Genomic DNA, 14017 nt, shown 5'->3' on the forward strand with positions numbered 1-14017 from the left:
GAGCGACGGGCCTGGAGTATGCACCTGTGAGAAGATTAATACTTTGGTTTGCAGTTTTTTAATTTGTCCCATGCAATGATACCAGTTCTCCTGGTCTGTGGTGTCCCCATGTCTGGGTCTGGGCATTCCTACATCTATGGTGACGGCCACTTAAGAAATGCCTCATTGGAAATGTATCTAAGTCTGTATTTTAGAAAGTACGGATCCAATGTCAGGTGCCCTCCCCAAGGTGGGGTAGCACCGCATTTTGATATCCACAAAAATGTAGGAGTTAAACTTTGCAATACTGGATTATCGTACATCCCCTTTTCTCTGGTGGGATCAGGCTGGGGGAAACACAGCTCAGACTAGTATTTATTAAATTGCCTTTTGTTATGCTGTTATTAATAGCAAGGGACTCATCACACACTGCATTCACTTACTCCCTCACGCAATTCACAACACACACGTACTAACATGTACCCCGGTGGAGTAAGAGCTGGGAGACCAACCCCAGCAGAGGTTAAAAACTTAACTTTAAAAAGTTAAGTTTTAAACTTAAAAGCAGAGGCATGTGTTGATGTGCCAGGGGCTTTGAGGTGGGTGTTCAGGAAGTCCCTCCATATGATTTGTTTGGTCATATATATATATATATATACACACACATATATATATATATACACACACGCACGTTATTTTATGTATTTAGATAGATAGATAGACAGATAGATAGGTAGATAGGTAGATAGATAAATAATCTTGTAGTTTTGCGTGTAGCAGCTTTCTTGGATGTAGCCTGGGTTGTACGTCCCATGCTAGTGGAATTTGACAGATTCAGCAGAGTCTCAGTGTTTGGGGTTTATCAGTTTTTGTGGATTCAGCAGGACTGCTAATCTCTGGAGCTTATCTGTTCTTGGCAGACTTTCGCACGCTACCACTTGGCACATGCTTTCCCTCTCTTCAGCCTGCTGTTTTCTGGTACATATTTCTCCATCCACACATGCCTGTAGGGCCATTCACACAAACTCACACAGAGGGGGCTTTTATGACATGGTCTTCACTTTTTCTCGAGTAAAATATAGAATTCTACTTGTTTTTCTACCAGTCTCAGCAGGGGAGGTTATAGAATAATTAAAACTTGAAAGTGGTGACATTACTGAAAACGTTATAAACAGCTCTGTCCTTCCCCCTTTTTTTTGAGTATCCTCTTCTGAAGAGGAAACCATAGGGAATTGTTAAGTTGCTGTAGTACAGACTTTACACCAAGCTCAGCTGAACACCGGAAAGTGCTGTATTTATCTTAATTCTTTTCCTCCCTCTTCCCCTGCCAATGCATACGCAAATACTCCCACACAGCCATCAACTGTGCTTTTTAGCTCCCTAAATGGTTCTGAACAATTTCCATTCTAGGAGCATTGGAAATGGCAAAGATTTGGTTTTTTTCAAGATAATATCTCAAAATTTTTGAAACTGAAACAACTTCGGATATACCTTATTTTACTAGATTATACAGCACCTTCTCTACAGCTGCTACAGAAGAGGATGATGGACTGTTGTTAATGGTGAGGCAGGATCCAAGAGCTTGCAATGCAGTGACTCTCTGCTATACCTAGGCTTTCCTCTGGAGTTTGGAATTAATCATTTCTATCTTGTTAGATGCTGGAATAAGGAAAATGATAACCAGGTAATTCTGAGGGAAAAATGAAATTGAGTAAATCAAAATGGATACCTAGAACAATAACCACAACAGAAAAGCAAAGTACACTTGAGGCCAGGTGCCTGGTTGTTTATCTTCTATAGTGTTTCCTATCTCTGATATTCTTTGAAAGAAACATTTGACAGGAAGGAAGAGTCATTCCTCAGGCGAGGGACCTTGTTCTTGAAGTTGCCAGGCACAGCCAAGAACAAACTGTTGAGGCTTACGGAGCAGCAGGAGGAAGGGTGCTCCTGGCACAGGCAGTGCCCTCACTGACCATGATGCAGAAGCACAGCATCTGAATCACAGAATCCTAGAATCACAGAATGTTTGGGTTGGAAGGGACCTTTAAAGATCATCTACTCCAACCCCCCTGCCATGGGCAGGGACAGCTTCCACTAGATGAGGTTGCTCAAAGCCCCATCTAACCTTGCACACTTGCAGTGATGAAGGATCCACAACTTCTCAGGGCAATCTGTTCCAGTGTCTCACCACCATCACAGTAAAAAATATCATCCTTACGTCCAATCTAAATATACCCTCTTTCAGTTTAAAACCATTATCCCTTGTCCTGTCACTAGAGGCCCTGCTAAAAAGTTTGTCTCCATCTAATAAGCCCCCCTAATATATGGAAAGGCCACAATAAGGCCTACCCAGAGCCTTCTCTTCTCCAGGCTGAACAACCCCAACTCTCTCAGCTTGTCTTCACAGCAGAGGTTGCTCCAGCCCCTGATCATTTTTGTGGCCCTCCTCTGGACCCTTTCCAACACGTCCATGACTTTCCTGTACTGAGGACTCCAGAGCCGGACAGTACTCCAGGTAGAGTCTCACCAGAGTGGAGCAGAGGGGCAGAATCACCTCCCTCGACCTGCTAGCCACGCTTCTTTTGATGCAACCCAGGATACAGTTGGCTTTCTGGGCTGCAAAAGCACATTGCTGGCTCATGTCCGATTTTTTGTCCAGCAGTCTTCGTCCGCAGGGCTGTTTTCAATCCTTTCATCCTCCAGCCTGTTTTGATACCAGGTGTTGCCCTGACCCGGGTGCAGGACCCTGCACTTGGCCTTGTTGAACTTCATGAGGCTTGTATGGGCCCACTCCTCAAGCCTGTCCGGGTCCCTCTGGTTGGCATCCCTAAGGCGTGTTGTCGTCGTCAAACTTGCCAAGGGTGCACTCAGTCCCACTGTCTGTGTTATTTATGAAGATATTAAATACTATTGGTCCCAGTCCAGACACCACTCATTACTGGTTTCAACTTGGACATTGAGTTGCGTGGGCAGAGCAGGGTACTGATAACCACAACAGCCCCAGACAAGGTGAGGGGGTGGATCAGGTCCAGGGTCCACCTGGGAGGCAGGGCTGGAGGCAGGCACACCTGCAGCAGGCATCACTCGCGTAGGGGCTGGGGGCCCAGCGCAAACAAATTGTTGATAACAAGCTTTTGAAAGCTCCTCAGGCAAAATTTGCTAAACCATTAGCAAAAGAGCTGTATCCATGACAGTTATTGTCAAGAGCAGTCTAGGAAATTTCACTTTGGTGGGTGTTTGAAGTATAAGATATGTGCACTACCCCTCTTTATGTGTCTGCTGAGCAAAGTAACAAATTTGTCTTCCAGAGCTAATAGAAAGCTCTTAAAGTGAGTCAAAAAAAAAACCCTGGCTATTTTAGGTAGGATTTTTTCATTTCGATCAAATTTTCTCATTTCAGTATTCTGCAATTGTCTCGCTGGGACAAATGTAACAATTTTCACTTTTCCCCTTTAGTATAATCACATTTTCTGAAAACTTTTTAATATCTTTTATATTCATTTTTCGACACAAGACATGACCGTGGAGGAAGATCGTGAGTCTTAACTGTTTTTTATAGGCCTGCCGCAAATACTCGGTAACTATATCAAAACCAAGTGAAGTAACTCTGGCGTGCAAATAGCTTAATGGGGAGTGGAAAGATGAGTCCACTGCTTCATTCGATTAATGTGTGTCCTTTCTCTGAGGTTGACTTGAACTGCTTTTATACCCATAGAGGTGAGATGATCAGAAGTAACCTTAAAGCAGTGCTAAATGCTTTATGGGCCTTACCTTGGTGACAAAGTGTGCCAGACCAATCTTAGATTGTGAGGTGGAACAATTTACAGAAATAGTTCCATCGTGCTAAGATAGACAGGACTGAAGACAATGTTGACCTTTCTCAGAAATTCCCCCGAAGGAGAATTTAAGCATGAGATGCACGCTGTGAATGTGGTAGCCAGTGAAAGGTTAAGTTTTAAGAAAAATATGGCCATGACAAAATGTTAATGAGTACTGAGGTCATTCTGACCTAAATATAATTGGTCTGGTAGGCTGGTAAGAATCAGATATCCTAATATACTAATTTTGTGCAGGCTTGGAAAAATTACTATGTAAGGGTGTTGTAAAAGTGTGTTTAAAGGGCATTTTTTCCCCAGTGCTAAGTTTACTACTACTCAGTTTCCTCTACAGCATCTGGCATACATAATGGGCTAAGCACGAGTATGAAATAAGTCAGAGACTGTTTATTCAGTAGCTCATTGTTCTGTAATTGGGTTGAGAAACCACCTTTATTTTAGTAACAGAAGATAATTAATTTCCTCTTTGCTCTCTTTTTGCATGTCTGCAGACATGCAACTTCCTTGTACCAGATTTAGAGGAGCTTCTATAGCAGCAAGAAATGAAGCAAGAAATGCATGTTTATTTAGGGTCCCTTTAATTACACAGTCTAGGACTAAAACCTTTTTACTATTTTTCTTACCTGACAAAGCAGCAAAAAGGAAGAGATGAAACTGTAAGATTTCTGAATAAATGACATTTTAGGATTTTTTTTTACACTGTGCCGTCTTTTAGATACAGGTCTGAAGCGATATGAGAACTGCTGGAATGGGATCTAGCAGAACTACCAGAAACAAGAGTTCAAAAATCAAGAAAAGTCTAAATATAACCCATGAAATTGATTTGCTACCAAAACCGCAGACAGACTGCATCTCCAATTCTGATGTTTCTCAGGTGATACAGTGTAGATCCATGCATAATAATAGAATGACCTAAAAAAAAATAGAAAGAAAAAAGCCCAGCAGAAAATAAAAGAAAAATGGACCAGAGCTGAAGATGATCAAACTCTTCTGCATGGTTCCATCCTGCTCCCACAGAGCAGGAACATTCGTCTGCTGATTTTGTTGGGTTCAAGATGCTCCTGCTTTTTGAAAGTGTAGTAGCCACCCACAGTTATCCTGCTTCCTGCCTTCTGTTTTATTGTGCCTCTATTAATAGTATGAACACTTTTTCGATCGTGGTTTTTTCGATGATACAATTTAATAATTTCAATTTGCAAAGAAAAAATAACTCATAAATCCAGAAAAAAACCAAAACCTGCAATCAAACAGTCTGACCTGCATAGCACAGGGCATCGGATTTCCCTGAATCAATCCCTGTTTATATCAGATAATCTCTTGTGGAAAACAAACAGTTTTGATTTAAAGGTTTGCAAAGAGAGATCATGACAATGGTCTGTTAATTAAGTACCATGAGATATTTGCCGCTGTTGAGGCAGGGAACATAAATTTGAGCTGGATGGGTAGGGTTAAGCAAGTTCCATTTTTTTTCCCAGCACTGAATTAGCAAATCGGTGTTGCAAAAAGAATTTGTATTTTGCATGACTGATGTTCTCTGACTTCAGAGGTGTCACCTGTCAGCTTGGATGATGGGTGAGAGAGGCAAAGGGAAAACAACCTGGTGATGAAGAACAAGTACGGTCACTGCTTGGAGAATTAAATGTTTCAGTTCTGCATCCCTGCCAGATAGTGCTGGGAGAGCCAAAGGAAGATTGGTTCCTACTAATTAAAATGCGGGGGGAAAAAAGAAGAGGCTTCTTGATTTCCTTCTTAAATCTATAACTTTGTTCCTTGTGGGTAGCTAATCTCCTGCCAAGTGACATTGGCACTAAATCTGGGAAATATCTTCCAAAAGTTGTTTCTCTGATGGAGGTGCAGATCGGGACAAGGATGAGGTGACATGGGGCGAGGTGGTCTGTTCTGCTGTGAGACAGTGCTTTGAGTTTCACGCTGGAGGAGTGTTGTGCCCACTGAGCCCTGCCCATGCTGGACCGATCCCCTCACTCAGACCTCAGCTGACAACTGGTTTTCATGGTGAGAGAGATGTAGTTTAATTATGAACCTTTGCCGAATGAGTATGCTTTTACTAGGAAACAATAATCAGTCAGCTTACTGGGAATTAATAGCTTATTAGAACTACTACTCTGAGCCCTTTTTTGCAGACTTCTTAATGCAGATGATCTGAGAAGTGTCTTTCCTGAAGTTTCTGGTTTGTTAGCAGCTTTATATTTATGTGGATTTATCTTTAAAGTGTGTATACACTGAGTTTGTGACAGTCAACAGTTTATTGATTGAAGGGAGTCTGGAAATTAATTTTCCCCGTAACAACCAGCTTAGTGCTTGTAAAGTAGCACAAAGGGCAAAAGGTCTGAGGGACTTGGAACTTTAATTCAAATGTTTAGCAAGAGTTTGTTTTCATGAAAATCACTGCCTGCGTGCTTGTGGCTGCACTGGAGAGCTGGTTCAATACACATTTCTCTAACCTAGTAGTTCATGCTATAAGATGCTTCAGTTTTAGAACACTGTTTTTTTAATGTATCTTGGTTTTCACTATCACTTTATATTTCATCAGCTAGACTTGGGAGCCATGTAACATGAATCTTCCAGGGACACAGGGCTTGAGATCTCAATGATGGCAGTAATGACCTCTGCTAGAACTTGGAGAAACAACTCGTGCTTTGGCCAGGGTAGAGCAGGGATCACTCCCTGGTATGTGTGGTGGAATATAAACCTGAGGAAACAGCAGAGACTGAGAGCTCTTGGTGGAGTTACCAGGGCTCTCATCCCCGTGATGGCGAAGACTCTCTGTGCCATGCTGTTGCCCTTCCCATACATGGCAGCGGCTCTGTGTGTCACCTCACTTGCTCCTCTCCGTACCATTTTTGTCATCCCTCATAAGCTCAGGACCCTCTCTGTGTTTATCTCCTTTTTTTTGCTGCGTGTACCATATCTCTCTTCACATGCTGGGGATGCAAGGTTTCCTGTTCTTTTTTTTTTTCTGTAAGCTTTCCTTTTCTCTACAGGCATCTCCAATCCCTGCCAAGAGCTCCACTTGGTGCTAGTTTTCTTTTCTTTCTCTTCGAGAAGGAAGCCGTGCAGGGTGCTAATATTACATGCTCCACCAAGCTGCTGTTCAAAACTGACATATGTAAGGGCAATGTTATGCTGCAAGGTGTTGATCTGTAGGCGTTTATCAATCTGTCCTCATTCCCCTCCTAGTTTTTACAAAGTTTTGACCACCATAACTGAACAGAAACAGCAGCAAACCCTGCAGACAAATACCACCACATTTGGATACAAAGTCCAGTTCATTATTTTTTTTAATACTGCTTTAAAGTTAGGGCAAAATATTGTCAAAGTATCAAATAATACAACCAGTATCGGTCTTCTAGTGGGTACCTAATAGTTATAATTGAAATCAGTTGCTAGTATAATTTATTTTGGTACACAGTTTATTTGCTGTTAAGTTATATTATAACCTGCAATCAGTTTAGTAATCTCCTATTGTAGCTGTTGAAAGAAAATAAAAATACATTAAATGTGTCTGGATGGCATACTATTTCATGATACAATATGGCAATTAAGCAGGCTGGGGAACCAGTGAGACAAGCAGTCACACAGGGGCAATTTGCCTACAGTGCAGAATTATTAGATACATTTGTGCAGCTGGCATCCACTCCTTGGAGAGGCAGGGGATTTAAAACTGAATGCATTTCAGGTAAGGACAAAGGTGTATCTTCACAAATTAGAGATAGTCCCAAATACACTAATTCTTTTCATAGATCAGGCTCTAAAAATTATTTCCTTTCTAAAACAAGTTTCTGCTTTAATTAAAAAACCCTAAGATTTATTGATGTCTAAAATAAGCTACTATATAAAGACGTCCTTCTCCACCTCTTCCTTTAATTACCTGCTAAAGCCAACAATTCAGTCATGATCCGGTGACAATTGTATTGCCATGGAACCACACGGTCCTGCACTGCCGATCGCAGTGGGACCTGATGCATCCCTGGTGGTCTGCACTGAGCAAGAATGTTATCTGAAGCTTCATTTTTAGAATCACTGCAGTGTTTTCTTCTGTTTTCCTGTGGACAATTTGGAAGAGATGTGCGTAAGGCTTTTGCCAGGACGGAGCAGGTAGCCTGCTACATGGAGTCATGGAAAGAATGCGCGGCCAGCCCTTGTGTACTCCTCATGAGACTGCTATTCAGAAACCCCTTTTGTGTGATTCAGAGCATGTGCAGGCTGGTTGTAGCTGGTCCCCCTCCTCAAATACCGTATGACCCTGGTGGTACTATTCCTTATCCAAGGGCTTCCTACATTCCCTATGGGCTTCCTACGTTGCTCTGCAGAACAAAGACCAACTAGCCCTTACGTTAGAACTTTGATGGGTGTTAAAAAATGATAGACAGCACCTATATTCATTTTACGTATAACACAGGAGTCAAAAACATATAAAGTAAACAGCTCTGATTTTAAAGGGACAGTGAAAAAGTGTGAGGTTTTAGAGGTTTTTGCCAAATTGTAGTGGGATAATTATCCATCTCTGAACAGAACTGCTGTAGCCATGAATGATAAGTATCTTGCCTATGTGAACCCTATAACCTATGAACTGTGATTTTCATCAGAAATGTGAGTTCATGTGCCTGTGCCAGTCAGAAAATGTCTATATTGCTGATTCTGTAGGCACTGGCATTTTCGCAAAGTTGACACTGAGCAGTTGAGAGGTTAGACTAGTTGCACAGCAAGTCTGCTATCAGTGCTGTCTGAACTTCAGAAGTCAAAGCTTCTGGCTGTGACATTCATCCATGCATAATTTAAGGTATAATCTCTATCACTAAATTTGACTTTTCCACAGGGTTACCAGGAGACAGGCTCTCATTTTACACACTACCTTTTCATTACTGTTTTTTTGTTTCACATTTAACGGTCTTCTGTTTGACACATTCTCTTTTCTTCATAGTTTCAGGAAGGTAACTTCAGCCGGAAGACTCCCACATCATTGGTTGACTTGTCTATTACCGTGTGTCTTGAATATCCTGTGTTCATAGTAATGATACAGTGCAGCTTTTGTACTAATAGAAGTACACCTAAATAATTTTCACTTGTCTTGGAGCATCTGCTGTGTCCTCCCACATTCTTCCTTAAATCTTAACACAGGGTCTCTTAAAGAAAACCCTGCTTCATAGTTAAACTAGCTCATTGAATTGGTGCACTTCTTAAACACATTTATTTTTCTGTGAGCGGAAGATGCACTTCATTAGTTTGAAACACTTTTGTATTGGAAAAAATTACTAAATAGCTGAAGTATAGTTTGTTTATTTTCTGGTTAAAGTTTCTGATCACTGTCTTTTTCTCTCTCCTCAGGCGGTGGCTTACTTACCTCTCAGCCAATTACAGCTGGGCAGTACTCGCAACAGGGATTCATAATTTTAGAAGAAACTCTTGGAAACAGATGGCCCCATATTTTTTTGGTGAGGACTACTGAACTCCTTTAGTATCTAATTTAAGTAAAATCTGTGAGCTGACAGCAGGATAGGACTTATGCTATATTGCCAACTTCAGGCATTAAAAAATAACAAGTTTTTAAAATGTAATGAACTTTTAAATTTGCCTTGTGATTTTTCAAGCTCCAAGTGGTCTAATTTTCAAATATTTCTCTGGAAGGATGAAAGCTAAGAACCTGCCTTCCTTTCAAATAAAAACTTAAATTCTCATGTAATCCTGGGGATTTGTAAACTGGGGTTTCATAAAAGGTGTCATGTGTTGTGAATTTCACGGAAAAAAAAAACCCTGGGACTCGCAACTGTGCAGCTGATGGTACACAACAGGGCAGTTCATCACCCCGACTAGAGTGCACCTAGTGCATGTGCCCATGGATAAGGGTATGCCCACGCACATAGACGCATGGTATTAAATTGAGAAAGTTGTCTTTCCCAAAGTGATCTTTTTTCCAGTAGTGGATGAAGGATAGTCCGTTTTCATGAACTGTACACTGAGAAGGAGACAGTACCTGTTAGTAGGCAGGGAGAGTCTAAGGGGGTAGCTGTACATTTTTTAATGGGCCTAGATGGAGTGGTTGAGAATGGCACAAGAGCTAGATGACGCACAGTCATCTACCAACCAGCTGGACATTACCTTCTGCATCTGCTTCAGATGGAGGCGACCATGTGAAAATTCCAGTGCCAATTATTTCCACTGCAAAGTTAGACATGAGCTCAAATCACAGATGTTCACTGATATTGCAAAGATACAGAGGAATAACACGGAGCGTTATTGTGCTGCTGAGTGACTAGGTAATGACCTCCTGCACAGGCACCACAGTCATTTCAGATGTCTGCAAAACAGGTGTGAATTTACATCTTGATTTCAAATAAGTGAGCTTAGAATAGGTGCAAATTGCCATTTAACCATTTTCCACATCAGTTCTAAATGTAGTCCCCAGTAATTTGTTTCTACCATATTAATTGAGAGAAGACCAGCTTTCCGTAGTACAGAGATGACAGGCCACACCGTTGTCATACCACACAGAGATGGGGCACATATAGAAACACAGATCTGTCCCATGGTCCCCAGCATACTTCCTCTTGAGGTTGTGTGGGTGGCAGAAGGTGGTTAACACTTAGTTTTCAGGGTGTTGGTGCACTGTAATAACTGCAGCATCAGGGTGCTGAACCGGTTTCTTTTTGGGGCTGCCGGTGCATTTTTCTCCACTTTAAGGATTTTGTGACAATGGTCCGTGCTATTGCCAGAAAAAAAGCAACAACTCCTTTCCAAGCATTTTGTCATATAAAGAAATGGTGAAACAAAGAAGATCAAAAAGGAAAAATAAGCCCAAAAGAGTAAGGAGTGGGACAAAAGGAGATAACAAGGATCAGGGCATAGGACAGAAAAAAGTACTTGAAAAAGGAGAAGAGTAATCAATGGAAGCAGAAGGAAAAGGAACCTTAAGAGACCCAAGACTGAGTCTAAAGCCCTTCTGGAAGAATACCCCACCCCCTTAACACACCTCCCTGCCTTAAAAGGGGCTACAAGGCTCCAACTGCACCTGAATCTCTTTCAGTGGAGTGTTTTGGCTTTCTGCCAGCTCTACTATCTGAAATGATACATATCTTCATGACTTACTCTAGAGAATCGTGAAGCTATTTCTTAGTGAGCCAGATTTATTAGGATAAACTTTGGGATTGATTGGCTTGTTTTCATTTAAAAGGACTGTTCCTTTTTTTCTCATAGCCAAGCCAGAGAACCCTGACAGGGACCAGCAACACCATCTAGGATGCTGCAGCAGAGGGAGCCACATCATCACCATCCATAATTGATAATGTAGGTACATTGCACTTACCTTGCTCCTCTATGCACGTGTCAGCCAAGTGAACTCTCACTTGCTTGGCTAGAAAATGATCTGTAGAAAGAAACGTGTACTGAATGCTCAGGCCTCCTCCATCACTACAAAGGACCGATTTATTTAATCAATACAAAATCAGAGCTGTCCCAGTAAGAAATGTAATCAAAGAGGAAAGTTGAGAAACAGAACCCCACCTAAAAGGGTTTATTCTGTTAGATGCTTGTGGATCGCTTTGCCTCAGCTGACAGGTTAGATATATTTTTCAACTACTTTGCAGCAATGTTGTGTTTACTTAAATAGGCATGTCTGCTGCAATAACCAACGCTCTGAAGAAACAGTTGCAAGAGTACATAATATGCATTGTATTGGTTTCATGATAGCAATTTTTCTGCTAATCTCTTATCTTCCAGTAATGTGGTGTTCTGTGTGTTAGGATACTGAGTACCTCCATGTGCTTCATGCAGTAAGATAAATTGAAAGAAATAACCTAATTAGAAAAACAATTCTTAACTCCAGGTGCTAAAGGTTTAGCATCACCACTAGGCATTGTTGTCTTTGAATGCAGCTGTGATGGGTTAATACAATATTAATCATAGATTTGTTACAACAGAGAGAGCAAGTAAAGTTTAACGTAGTTACCTGCTGAATGTTGACCTAATAACATTTTCAGGGAAAAAAGGTGTGGGTTTGGGGTTTTTTTTTAATGTTCATGAGACAGACTTCTAAAGGCATTTAAAGAGCAAAGAATACAAACAGGAGGGTCAAATGGTGCTTTCTCCTATCTGTATGTATCTGTTTGTTAAAGGGCTTCTATTACGGTTGCCCACTCACTTCTGGAAATAGGGTTACGCTTACATGTCACTCACATGTTTTTAAATTGTACTTGAATTGGTTTTACTATAGTTTATCACCTGGAAATAAGCATCTGTTAAAAACAGGTTGCACAATGTTACTGCTTCAAGACTTTCTTTTTTTTTTTATGTTGCTTTTATAATGTTTTGTCATTGCTTTTCAGTTTTCACTTTTGCTTAACGCACAGGTTGGATTAAGTTGTTTCAATATCAAAGGGGTGGAGGAAGTATGTTTTCCTAACATTAAAAGCATAATTGAGTTCAGATTACTTCAACTTTCTGGTTTTTGTTCTTGAAAGCTGGATAAACTAGACTCAGGATGTTTATTTTGCTTTCAAAGGGAAAAGAAAATAATTTGGTTTTAAAAATGAAATGAAACCAACAGATTATAACTGTATCCTAGGTGGTATATCACACATGTAAACAAAAAGCTAAAGTCATGGGGAGTCACACTCCAGATTCAGGATATAATGAGTTTGTTTATATTCTGATGACATTGTTATAATTTAAAAATAGTTACTAGCTGCATGTTGAACCTAACTTTTATAATAAATTACTGCTAAAGATGTTACAATTTTGAGATCCTTTACATGATTTTATAAATTGTATTTTCTTATACCCCTACATAATACACTAAGACTACGGAATCTTGTTAGTTTGACTTCTCATTATTTCCCCTTTTCCAGAGCTTTTGTTAAGTTAAAAAACCCCACACGGTGGGGTAATATTGCAGTATTTTGTAACCTTTGGGGTCATTTGTAAAAATACAGCAAAGCTCTAATATGAGATCACTTTTTAGAAAAATTCTAAGTTTACATAGTATTGTAAAGAGATATGCAGGGGGAGGCCACCCCTGTTGTAGTTGGTAGTATTTTCAAATCCTGCCATTAAGTACAGTCAGTAGCAGGTTCTTATAAATGTTTTTCATTTTTATCATCCTGAAATTGTCTTTTTCCCTGCTTACACATTTTGACACCCTTAACTTTTTGTCCCCACTTTTTTCCCCACTTTCCCTAGTCTTATTGGTCTTGGTGAAAGGCAGGCCTGTTAATATTTGTACTGTTCAACATATCTCCAAAATTCTGTGCGATAAACAAGAGCTCCCCTACCAACACTAAAGATTTTTTAAATGTATTTTTATTAAGTAAAAGTTAGATGATTACTCATTTTGAATTGTAGAGCTCGCTAACAGGAAAAAAATGAAGCTAGAAAAAATTCTGCCTGACTGATAAATGATATTCCCTAGGTTTGCTAAGTAGCACATTAACGATGCGTATGCATTATTAAATTCTGAGGAGTACATCACTGGCATGTAAATTTCCCTGAGGCATGTGGTTAGATCACTGAGTACCTGCATTTGTCTTTGCAAAGAGTGATTCATATATAGTTAATCATGATTTCATACCAGATTTACACCCTGTGCAGTTCCCCTTCTGAATGACTTTTTGGTCTGCGTGTTGACAATAACCTTTTGTAACTTGGACACCTAAGAGGTTGAAGTATGAGTAAAAATTATCAAAAGATGGATGTAATATGAGGCATATTCAGAGGTGACACTCTAGGCCTTTTCCGATGAAAGGACAGGAAAAAAAGTATGGCACAAAACAATTCTGTTTTTAAGAGGATTGATATCTAAAAGAGAATTACGGCAAATTACCAAGTTAGATTCTAGTTTAGTTCAGTTTAGTTGTGTGGAAACAAGACAAGCAATATGTCAGGAAGTATGTGAGATGAGCCGTTTGAAAGTCTGACTTTATGCAGTTTAGAGAGGAAGAAGTGTGAAATATCTCAAACTAAACTTCCCTGTGTACTAATTACAACACTCTAGTTCTATAGTCAGTCAAGTAATAGAACACATGAAACAGCAGTACATATCATTTTGTTTACAATTGCAAATGGAGATGTTTATATAAAGTTAGCTGAAATTTTTCATACAAAAAAATCATTTGCTGACAATGCAATTTTGGATCAACTGGAATTACTTGCAAATTCACACTGGAATTTGGCCAGTAAGCTTCAGTCAACAA

Source organism: Rissa tridactyla, chromosome 3, assembly GCF_028500815.1.
Source record: "Rissa tridactyla isolate bRisTri1 chromosome 3, bRisTri1.patW.cur.20221130, whole genome shotgun sequence".
Classification (NCBI taxonomy): domain Eukaryota; kingdom Metazoa; phylum Chordata; class Aves; order Charadriiformes; family Laridae; genus Rissa; species Rissa tridactyla.